Here is a 13,141-nt window from a genome sequence, read left to right on the forward strand (position 1 = left end):
CTGCAAGCAATCGAAGAACAAGCAAGAATATGATAAAAGCAATCTGAATATTGCGAGTATATATGAAGTATTGATAAAGGTGGGGATCCGTAAGCGGTCTTGGTCTGGTCGTTGGACACAAACGAAGTACACGAAGTTGCAATGGCTAACTTTTAACTAAACAAATCCCAACGAAAAGCTACTAGATGGATCTACTTATATAGGAGCAAGGGGTGGCGGCCAAGGAGGTGGGAGGACGTCCCAAGGCAGCCTAAAACTAAATCTAGGTCGTACAAGGCCAATGGGCCCAAGTGGAGGTGATGTAACACCTTTGGACTTGTAGTTTGACTCGGATTCTGCTGCAGCATCAGATTGTTTCGTCCAGAACTCAACGCTCCGGACGAATTTGAAGGTGATTCCAATTGGGTTGGAAAGTGCACGAAATCTAGTTTCCAACAAAAAAAGAATCACCCAATTCGGAGTCCGTATGAAAAACTTGTGTGCGTTTTGAGTCAGGTGTGTCTGTGCAGTCCGAATCTGAATCCAGAACGTGAGAGACTTGGACTCTATCTTCTCTTGGGCCAAAAGTGACGTGGGAGAACTTTTTGGACAGCAAATAAACATCTCTTTCTTCCTTATCTTCATATGTGGATTGTACAAATGTCCCATACACCTGCAATTAGACAAAACACAAAAGTGTGTGAAGTATTTTTGTTCTGGATAACATAAATAGATTATTGAATAGTTTGCACTAGAAATCACCTGACAAATATGCATATATGCAATATTTTTGGTCATATCCAAGGTAGTTATGTCCTCATCATCCTCCCCTTCTTGAAAATAAAGCCGTCCTCGGCGTTGCTTAATCTGAAATGTGGCTAACAAAAGAGACAAGGTGTACATGTTGTATATGTATATGTCATCCATTTTTACTTCCCTTGATTTTTGCATATATGACAGATGAATAGATGAGTAACTTGCATAGTTCATAAAATCTAAAGCCAAAAAATTAGCACAAGAAGTAGAAAGCATGAAAATATTGCAACTCAGTTTGCACATATAAGTGAAGCTCTTATTCATTTCAAAAGATTGACAATGTTCATCATTAAACCATCCCAACATTGGTGAATAAACCTTACTTGCATCAAATTTACATGCTACAACATGCTTAAATAAGCAAACATGCAATAAGTCATTCAACACAGAATCATCACCAAGATTAGAGGTCATATCAAAATGATTAAACATTGGTTCTTTTGCATCAATAGTTAATTCAATGGGTGCACTCAAAATTGTTGGTATTTCAGTTGTTTGATCACATGGCAAAGTCAAATTATCAACGTAGTCCTCTAAAATAGTTGGTGTGATCAAAGTAGTGTGCTGCTCATCAGATGGTGCATTCAAATTGACAAGGCATTCATCATTCTCATGTAGAGATGGAAGATCAGTATGATAAGGACATGACTACCTTGGATATGACCAAAAATATTGCATATATGCATATTTGTAAGGTGATTTCTAGTGCAAACTATTCAATAATCTATTTATGTTATCCAGAACAAAAATACTTCACACACTTTTGTCTTTTGTCTAATTGCAGGTGTATGGGACATTTGTACAATCCACATATGAAGATAAGGAAGAAAGAGATGTTTATTTGCTGTCCAAAAAGTTCTCTCACGTCACTTTTGGCCCAAGAGAAGATAGAGTCCAAGTCTCTCACGTTCTGGATTCAGATTCGGACTGCACAGACACACCTGACTCAAAACGCACACAAGTTTTTCATACGGACTCCGAATTGGGTGATTCTTTTTTTGTTGGAAACTAGATTTCGTGCACTTTCCAACCCAATTGGAATCACCTTCAAATTCGTCCGGAGCGTTGAGTTGTGGACGAAACAATCTGATGCTGCAGCAGAATCCGAGTCAAACTACAAGTCCAAAGGTGTTACATCACCTCCACTTGGGCCCATTGGCCTTGTACGACCTAGATTTAGTTTTAGGCTGCCTTGGGACGTCCTCCCACCTCCTTGGCCGCCACCCCTTACTCCTATATAAGTAGATCCATCTAGTAGCTTTTCCTTGGGATTTGTTTAGTTAAAAGTTAGCCATTGCAACTTCGTGTACTTCGTTTGTGTCCAACGACCAGACCAAGACCGCTTCCGGATCCCCACCATTATCAATACTTCATATATATTTGCAATATTCAGATTGCTTTATCATATTCTTGCTCGTTCTTCGATTGCTTGCAGGAATAGACCTTCGTGGTCAGGCTGACCGTGCTTCCAGCATCGTCAGTAACCTCAGGAGATTGGTTTAGCAATTGCTAAGGCGCAACGTTGTGCACGTTCGTAGTCGGATTGTCAAAGTCGTCTCCACCAAATCGATAGTTATCATCTCATCGAAAGATCGGGACACCCCCGCCTCTATCAAGTGGTATCAGTTTTCAGGTTGATCGGTGAGAATTTCCAGTTTTTCCTAGATTAGATTTTTTTTTTTACCTATTGTCCAAGAAAAAGCCACAAAAAAAGTTAGATCTGTTCATCCTTTATCCAAGCCAGTCTGAGCCTTTGCAATTTTCTATTCATTGCTTGCATAGTTGAATTATCGGTTGCATCGTCGTGTCAGTTGCTGGTCTTAGTGTCTAGTTCCTTTAGAGTTTCGAGTTCTGTTCACATTAGTCACGCCGCCGCTGCATCATTATCCCTTCCGCTGTCCACCATCCCATCTATTAATTTCCACCACGTGCTATGCACTGTTCATTGTCATAATCATAGTTGAGGTCATTCACATCTTCGCCTGATCCAATCTGCATCTTATCTAGTTTGTCTTGGAAAGAGGGAGAAAAAAAGATAGAGAAAAAAAAAGAGAAAAAAAAGGAAAGAAAAATAGAGAGAAGAAAAAGAAAAAAAAGAGTGAAAAAAAAGAGAGAAAAAAAAATTGGATCTATCTAGAATCAACCTCGTACCTGAATTCAGATTGGAATCTGTTTTGCGCACTGTTCAGTAAAACAGGTGTATCTTCCTCATACGAAGTCCGTTTTGGCTCCGTGAGTACTCAAATTGAAGCTAGCGATGAGCTGCATCTAAATAGTTGCAGAATCTAGTTCAATATTTGAGACCTCAAAATCGGCTTCTAAATAGGTCTTTTTGCCCTCTGAAGTTCGTGAACACAACTTGTTCCAATTTTTCAGGCCAGTTTTAGAATTCTTTGACTCCTCATATCAACTCAGAATTGAGTGATTCTTTTTGCATTGGAAAGCTTGAGTTAGTAGCATTCTTTGAAATAATTTATCAGAAAATTGTCTCAAACTTTTCAAGAGGAAAGTTGGAGAGAGAGTTGTTGTATATCCTGCTTGGCAGTTGTTTTTCATCATTATCTTCACTGCCGTTGTGATCTTCACTTATATCTTGCTGTCAAGAGCTACTTAGTATCCTTCATTGATGCTAGTTGTGCTACGCCGTGACCTTATTAGTGTTCTAGGCTCGCGTCTCTAGTCCGGTCTAGCCTAGGACCAGCACAGTACCGTCGTTGAGCGTTTATTCAACATTGCATCTTTGAATTGATTATTGCTAATCTTTTGCTACCATATATAGCCAACCCAGCTCCACATATTTCTACACCGTGTATACGTACGCTCCCCTGGCAATCGCTTTACTCAATATTCGGAGTTACTTGACACCGCTGGTTGCCGATCACCGCCTGCTGCATGGTAAGAACTTGTAAGACATTGATATTTGCTTTACTGTGAGCGTTTTACCACCACATCCTAGTAGTTATAGGAACATTATTTTTGGGTTTTGTTTCTTGTTCTACTAATCATGATAGGATCCAGAGTCAATTCATGGGCTTTGTCGATCGCGGGAGACGTGCCACCACCTTTGCAAATACCACAACCGTCACGAGAGGTGCGCAAACATCCAAATGCACATGATCAGGTTAATGTATCTATACCACCATTTAATGGCCGTTTTAAACCTGCTTTATATATTGAATGGGAGTTCGACATAAAAAATATATTTGCTTCCCATAATTTTGATGAACATAAAAAGGTTAAGGTTGCGGTTGGTTCTTTCACTGGTTATGCTTTGGTTTGGTGGAGTGAATATTGTCGGTTACACCCTGATTATATACCTACTACTTGGGATGATTTGAAACTTGCCATGCGACATACTTTCGTCCCTGCTTATTATACTCGTGACATGATTAAGAAGTTGCAACACTTAAAACAAGGTAGTGAAACTGTAACAAAATATTATGATGATTTACAAACTACCTTGTTGCATTCCTCTTTAGAAGAAAGTGAAGATGATTTTATGGATAGATTTTGGGGAGGATTTAACCGTGATATTCAAGAGATACTAATTCATGAAGAGTGTTATCCTATGGACCATTTGTTTCATCTTGCTTGCAAAGCTGAACAGGAAATAAAACGACGTGTTGGCCACGAGGAGAACAAGCGCACGGTGCACATTCCAAGAGTTGATATGATTGTTCCTTCAACTACTAGGCATACTATGACAACCACATCCGTTGTTGTCAGGACTACATCACCTCCACCATGTGACACATCGCCCCCGAGAGTGGCTACATCATCTGAGTTGATCATAAGAGGTAATGACAAAGGTACTGATCTTCCATCTCTACATGAGAATGATGAATGCCTTGTCAATTTGAATGCACCATCTGATGAGCTACCCACTACTTTGATCACACCACCTATTTTAGAGGACTACGTTGATAATTTGACTTTGCCATGTGATCAAACAACTAAAATACCAACAATTTTGAGTGCACCCATTGAATTAACTATTGATGCAAAAGAACCAATGTTTAATCATTTTGATATGACCTCTAATCTTGGTGATGATTTTGTGTTGAATGACTTATTGCATGTTTGCTTATTTAAGCATGTTGTAGCATGTACATTTGATGCAAGTAAGGTTTATTCACCAATGTTGGGATGGTTTAATGATGAACATTGTCAATCTTTTGAAATGAATAAGAGCTTCACTTATATGTGCAAACTGAGTTGTAATATTTTCATGCCTTCTACTTCTTGTGCTAATTTTTTGGCTTTAGATTTTATGAACTATGCAAGTTACTCATCTATTCATGTGTCATATATGCAAAAATCAAGGGAAGTAAAAATGGATGACATATACATATACAACATGTACACCTTGTCTCTTTTGTTAGCCACATTTCAGATTAAGCAACGCCGAGGACGGCTTTATTTTCAAGAAGGGGAGGATGATGAGGACATGACTACCTTGGATATGACCAAAAATATTGCATATATGCATATTTGTCAGGTGATTTCTAGTGCAAACTATTCAATAATCTATTTATGTTATCCAGAACAAAAATACTTCACACACTTTTGTGTTTTGTCTAATTGCAGGTGTATGGGACATTTGTACAATCCACATATGAAGATAAGGAACAAAGAGATGTTTATTTGCTGTCCAAAAAGTTCTCTCACGTCACTTTTGGCCCAAGAGAAGATAGAGTCCAAGTGATAGAGGCAAAGGTGTCCCGTCTTTCGATGAGATGGTGGATTTCGCTTTGGTGGAAGTCGACTTTGACGATCCGACTACGAACGTGCGAGGACGTCGCGCCTTAGCAATCGCTAAACCAACTCCGAGAGGTTATTGACCACGCCGGAGCACGATCAACCTGACCACGAGGGTCTGTTTCCTGCGAGCAAACGAAGAACAAGCAAGAAACTAAGATTGCAATCTGGATATTGCGAATATAAGATGAAAGCTTTATTGATCAAGGTGGGGTTCTGTGACGCCTTTGTCTGGTCGTTGAACACAAACGAAGTACGCGAAGTTGCAGCTATGGCGAACTTTTAATCTAAACAAAACCCAAAAATAATGTTCCTATAACTACTAGGATGTGGTGGTAAAACGCTCACAGTAAAGCAAATATCAATGTCTTACAAGTTCTTACCATGCAGCAGGCGGTGATCGGCAACCAGCGGTGTCAAGTAACTCCGAATATTGAGTAAAGCGATTGCCAGGGGAGCGTACGTATACACGGTGTAGAAATATGTTGAGCTGGGTTGGCTATATATGGTAGCGAAAGATTAGCAATAATCAATTCAAAGATGCAATGTTGAATAAACGCTCAACGACGGTACTGTGCTGGTCCTAGGCTAGACCGGACTAGAGACGCGAGCCTAGAACACTAATGAGGTCACGGCGTAGCACAACTAGCATCAATGAAGGATACTAAGTAGCTCTTGACAGCAAGATATAAGTGAAGATCACAACGGCAGTGAAGATAATGATGAAAAACAACTGCCAAGCAGGATATACAACAACTCTCTCTCCAACTTTCCTCTTGAAAAGTTTGAGACAATTTTCTGATAAATTCTTTCAAAGAATGCTACTAACTCAAGCTTTCCAATGCAAAAAGAATCACTCAATTCCGAGTTGATATGAGGAGTCAAAGAATTCTAAAACTGGCCTGAAAAATTGGAACAAGTTGTGTTCACGAACTTCGGAGGGCACAAAGACCTATTTAGAAGCCGATTTTGAGGTGTCAAATATTGAACTAGCTTCTGCAACTATTTAGATGCAGCTCGTCGCTATCTTCAATTTGAGTACTCACGGAGCCAAAACTGACTTTGTATGAGGAAGATACACCTGTTTTACTAAACAGTGCGCAAAACAGATTCCAATCCGAATTCAGGTACGAGATTGATTCTAGATAGAGCCAAAAAAATTTTCTTCTCTCTTTTTTTTCTCACGCCTTTTTTTTCTTTTTCTTCTCCCTCTTTTTCTTTTTTTTCTTTCCTTTTTTCTCTCTTTTTTTTTCTTTATCTTCTTTTTCTCCCTCTTTCCAAGATAAACTAGATAAGATGCAGATTCGATCAAGTGAAGATGTGAACGATCTCAACTATTATTATGACAATGAATGGTGGGTAGCACGTGGTGGAAATTGATGGATGGGTGGTGGACAGCGGAAGAGATAATGATGCAGCGGTGGCGTGACTAATGTGAACAGAACTCGAAACTCTAAACGAACTAGACACTAAGACCAGCAACTCGACACGATGATGCAATCGATAATTCAACTATGCAAGCAATGAAAAGAAAATTGCAAAGGCTCAGACTGGCTTGGACCAAGGATGAATAGATCTAACTCTTTTTTGTGGCTTTTTCTTGGACAATAGGTAAATCTAGGAAAACTGGAAATTCTCACCGAGCAACCTGAAAACTGATACCACTTGATAGAGGCGGGGGTGTCCCGATCTTTCGATGAGATGATAACTATCGATTTGGTGGAGACGACTTTGACGATCCGACTACAAACATGCACGACGTTGCGCCTTAGCAATCGCTAAACCAACTCCGAGAGGTTATTGACCACGCGCGGAGCACAATCAACCTGACCACGAAGGTCTATTCCTGCAAGCAATCGAAGAACAAGCAAGAATATGATAAAAGCAATCTGAATATTGCGAGTATATATGAAGTATTGATAAAGGTGGGGATCCGTAAGCGGTCTTGGTCTGGTCATTGGACACAAACGAAGTACACGAAGTTGCAATGGCTAACTTTTAACTAAACAAATCCCAAGGAAAAGCTACTAGATGGATCTACTTATATAGGAGCAAGGGGTGGCGGCCAAGGAGGTGGGAGGACGTCCCAAGGCAGCCTAAAACTAAATCTAGGTCGTACAAGGCCAATGGGCCCAAGTGGAGGTGATGTAACACCTTTGGACTTGTAGTTTGACTCGGATTCTGCTGCAGCATCAGATTGTTTCGTCCACAACTCAACGCTCCGGACGAATTTGAAGGTGAATCCAATTGGGTTGGAAAGTGCACGAAATCTAGTTTCCAACAAAAAAAGAATCACCCAATTCGGAGTCCGTATGAAAAACTTGTGTGCGTTTTGAGTCAGGTGTGTCTGTGCAGTCCGAATCTGAATCCAGAACGTGAGAGACTTGGACTCTATCTTCTCTTGGGCCAAAAGTGACGTGGGAGAACTTTTTGGACAGCAAATAAACATCTCTTTCTTCCTTATCTTCATATGTGGATTGTACAAATGTCCCATACACCTGCAATTAGACAAAACACAAAAGTGTGTGAAGTATTTTTGTTCTGGATAACATAAATAGATTATTGAATAGTTTGCACTAGAAATCACCTGACAAATATGCATATATGCAATATTTTTGGTCATATCCAAGGTAGTCATGTCCTCATCACCAACTAAATTACCAGGTACTTTCGTTTCTTGGTAATGATTCTAATGTTCATGAGAATATGATGCTGCCTAAATTGGATACATTTGTTTTGCTTACAAATGAAGGGTCTAGCTTGGAGAAGGATGAACATTGGAGCAAGAACAAGCATGGAGATGATGGCATGCGCAAGGGGAACAAGAACGGAGTTACAAGTGATGATTTCAGGACTTTGAAGCCACCATAATGGGTGCATGAAGCCTTGGACGAAATATACAAGATGCCACTTCATAAATTTCGTCCCGAGGCTATTTTAGGTGCTGCGTCACCTTATTATTGGGCCAGGCCCATGTAATTTCGAAATACATAAGTATAGGCTATTTTTAGAGTCCGTATGTGTGGGGAAACAAGAGATAGGGTTGATTTCGGACCCCTCCACCAAGGGCCACTGATGAGGACATCAATACAATTGTTACACCCACAGCCCCTGCTGCTATACATACTGGACCAATTACTAGAGCTCGTGCACGCCAACTAAATTACCAGGTACTTTCGTTTCTTGGTAATGATTCTAATGTTCATGAGAATATGATGCTGCCTAAATTGGATACATTTGTTTTGCTTACAAATGAAGGGCCTAGCTTGGAGAAGGATGAACATTGGAGCAAGAACAAGCATGGAGATGATGGCATGCGCAAGGGAAACAAGAACGGAGTTACAAGTGATGATTTCAGGACTTTGAAGCCACCATAATGGGTGCATGAAGCCTTGGACGAAATATACAAGACGCCACTTCATAAATTTCGTCCCGAGGCTATTTTAGGTGCTGCGTCACCTTATTATTGGGCCAGGCCCATGTAATTTCGAAATACATAAGTATAGGCTATTTTTAGAGTCCGTATGTGTGGGGAAACAAGAGATAGGGTTGATTTCGGACCCCTCCACCAAGGGCCACGAAATTCCCCCCCTCTTCCTCCATATATACAGCCCTTAGGGCATCGTTTAGACTTTGGGTTTTGTTTAGATTAAAAGTTCGCCATAGGTGCAACTTCGCGTACTTCGTCTGTGTTCAACGACCAGACAAAGGCGTCACAGAACCCCACCTTGATCAATAAAGCTTTCATCTTATATTCGCAATATCCAGATTGCAATCTTAGTTTCTTGCTTGTTCTTCGATTGCTCGCAGGAAACAGACCCTCGTGGTCAGGTTGATCGTGCTCCGGCGTGGTCAATAACCTCTCGGAGTTGGTTTAGCGATTGCTAAGGCGCGACGTCCTCGCACGTTCGTAGTCGGATCGTCAAAGTCGACTTCCACCAAAGCGATATCCATCATCTCATCGAAAGATCGGGACCCTCGCCTCTATCAAGTGGTATCAGAGCTTTGTCGATCGCGGGAGACGTGCCACCACCTTTGCAAATACCACAACCGTCACGAGAGGTGCACAAACATCCAAATGCACATGATCAGGTTAATGTATCTATACCACCATTTAATGGCCGTTTTAAACCTGCTTTATATATTGAATGGGAGTTCGACATAAAAAATATATTTGCTTCCCATAATTTCAATGAACATAAAAAGGTTAAGGTTGCGGTTGGTTCTTTCACTGGTTATGCTTTGGTTTGGTGGAGTGAATATTGTCGGTTACACCCTGATTATATACCTACTACTTGGGATGATTTGAAACTTGCCATGCGACATACTTTCGTCCCTGCTTATTATACTCGTGACATGATTAAGAAGTTGCAACACTTAAAACAAGGTAGTGAAACTGTAACAAAATATTATGATGATTTACAAACTACCTTGTTGCATTCCTCTTTAGAAGAAAGTGAAGATGATTTTATGGATAGATTTTGGGGAGGATTTAACCGTGATATTCAAGAGATACTAATTCATGAAGAGTGTTATCCTATGGACCATTTGTTTCATCTTGCTTGCAAAGCTGAACAGGAAATAAAACGACGTGTTGGCCACGAGGAGAACAAGCGCACGGTGCACATTCCAAGAGTTGATATGATTGTTCCTTCAACTACTAGGCATACTATGACAACCACATCCGTTGTTGTCAGGACTACATCACCTCCACCATGTGACACATCGCCCCCGAGAGTGGCTACATCATCTGAGTTGATCATAAGAGGTAATGACAAAGGTACTGATCTTCCATCTCTACATGAGAATGATGAATGCCTTGTCAATTTGAATGCACCATCTGATGAGCTACCCACTACTTTGATCACACCACCTATTTTAGAGGACTACGTTGATAATTTGACTTTGCCATGTGATCAAACAACTAAAATACCAACAATTTTGAGTGCACCCATTGAATTAACTATTGATGCAAAAGAACCAATGTTTAATCATTTTGATATGACCTCTAATCTTGGTGATGATTTTGTGTTGAATGACTTATTGCATGTTTGCTTATTTAAGCATGTTGTAGCATGTACATTTGATGCAAGTAAGGTTTATTCACCAATGTTGGGATGGTTTAATGATGAACATTGTCAATCTTTTGAAATGAATAAGAGCTTCACTTATATGTGCAAACTGAGTTGTAATATTTTCATGCCTTCTACTTCTTGTGCTAATTTTTTGGCTTTAGATTTTATGAACTATGCAAGTTACTCATCTATTCATGTGTCATATATGCAAAAATCAAGGGAAGTAAAAATGGATGACATATACATATACAACATGTACACCTTGTCTCTTTTGTTAGCCACATTTCAGATTAAGCAACGCCGAGGACGGCTTTATTTTCAAGAAGGGGAGGATGATGAGGACATGACTACCTTGGATATGACCAAAAATATTGCATATATGCATATTTGTCAGGTGATTTCTAGTGCAAACTATTCAATAATCTATTTATGTTATCCAGAACAAAAATACTTCACACACTTTTGTGTTTTGTCTAATTGCAGGTGTATGGGACATTTGTACAATCCACATATGAAGATAAGGAAGAAAGAGATGTTTATTTGCTGTCCAAAAAGTTCTTTCACGTCACTTTTGGCCCAAGAGAAGATAGAGTCCAAGTCTCTCACGTTCTGGATTCAGATTCGGACTGCACAGACATACCTGACTCAAAACGCACACAAGTTTTTCATACGGACTCCGAATGATGAGGACATCAATACAATTGTTACACCCACAGCCCCTGCTGCTATACATACTGGACCAATTACTAGAGCTCGTGCACGCCAACTAAATTACCAGGTACTTTCATTTCTTGGTAATGATTCTAATGTTCATGAGAATATGATGCTGCCTAAATTGGATACATTTGTTTTGCTTACAAATGAAGGGCCTAGCTTGGAGAAGGATGAACATTGGAGCAAGAACAAGCATGGAGACGATGGCATGCGCAAGGGGAACAAGAACGGAGTTACAAGTGATGATTTCAGGACTTTGAAGCCACCATAATGGGTGCATGAAGCCTTGGACGAAATATACAAGATGCCACTTCATAAATTTTGTCCCGAGGCTATTTTAGGTGCTGCGTCACCTTATTATTGGGCCAGGCCCATGTAATTTCGAAATACATAAGTATAGGCTATTTTTAGAGTCCGTATGTGTGGGGAAACAAGAGATAGGGTTGATTTCGGACCCCTCCACCAAGGGCCACGAAATTCCCCCCTCTTCCTCCATATATATAGCCCTTAGGGCATCGTTTAGACTTTGGGTTTTGTTTAGATTAAAAGTTCGCCATAGCTGCAACTTCGCGTACTTCGTTTGTGTTCAACGACCAGACAAAGGCGTCACAGAACCCCACCTTGATCAATAAAGCTTTCATCTTATATTCGCAATATCCAGATTGCAATCTTAGTTTCTTGCTTGTTCTTCGTTTGCTCGCAGGAAACAGACCCTCGTGGTCAGGTTGATCGTGCTCCGGCGTGGTCAATAACCTCTCGGAGTTGGTTTAGCGATTGCTAAGGCGCGATGTCCTCGCACGTTCGTAGTCGGATCGTCAAAGTCGACTTCCACCAAAGGGAAATTCACCATCTCATCGAAAGACGGGACACCTTTGCCTCTATCATCTAGTAATTGGTCCAGTATGTATAGCAGCAGGGGCTGTGGGTGTAACAATTGTATTGATGTCCTCATCAATATACCACCACCACATATTCACCGCCAATCCGAATCCATATACGCCACCACATATCCGCCGCCATCACGCCAATCCGAGTTCACCTGCAACATATATCCGCCACCTGTCCGAGTTCCACCAGATTCATCTCCGCCACCAGTCCTAGTCCGAGTCCAGTAATTGTTGCTTTGTTCTCGATTTCCAGATCACGCGATACTCCGAGTCGTGACAGAGAAGGACTCCCCAACTTCCGAGCCATCCGCAGAAGAAAAATAGTTCCAATTTCAAAAAAAAAAACTAAGTGTGGAAAATTCTGGCTAGGCAGTTTTTAGACCATTTGTAGACTTTTTCGAAAAAAATTTGTTAAGGAGCAAAAAAAAAGAGGAAAAAAAGTGCAAAAAAAAAATCAGAGTGTGCTCCTCCCTTGTTTACGTGCCGCGCCGTGATTTTGTTGGTGTTCTAGACTCGCGTCTCTAGCACAGTCTAGCCTAGGACCAGCACAGTACCGTTGTTGAGCGTTTATTCAACTTTGCATCTCTGAATTGATTATTGCTGACCCTTTTTGCTACCATATTATAAGCCTTCCCAGCTCCACATACATCTACGTCGTGCGTTTGACTCTCCCTGGTAATCGCTCTATCCAAGCTTTGAGAGTTGTGACTACAACGGTTGCCGATCACCGCCTATTGCTGGGTAAGAACTGGTAAGAATTTGAGTTTTGCTTGACGGATTTGTGACACCCACCACCACCACTTGTTAGTAGTCTGTAGGATCATATTCTTGTGTGTTTCTATTGCTGCTAACCATGCCAGGATCACAAGCCGACGAGATTGACTGGGAGAATTTATCGAACAATGAGCTTCA

This window comes from Triticum aestivum, chromosome 2A, assembly GCF_018294505.1.
Source record: "Triticum aestivum cultivar Chinese Spring chromosome 2A, IWGSC CS RefSeq v2.1, whole genome shotgun sequence".
Lineage (NCBI taxonomy): Eukaryota > Viridiplantae > Streptophyta > Magnoliopsida > Poales > Poaceae > Triticum > Triticum aestivum.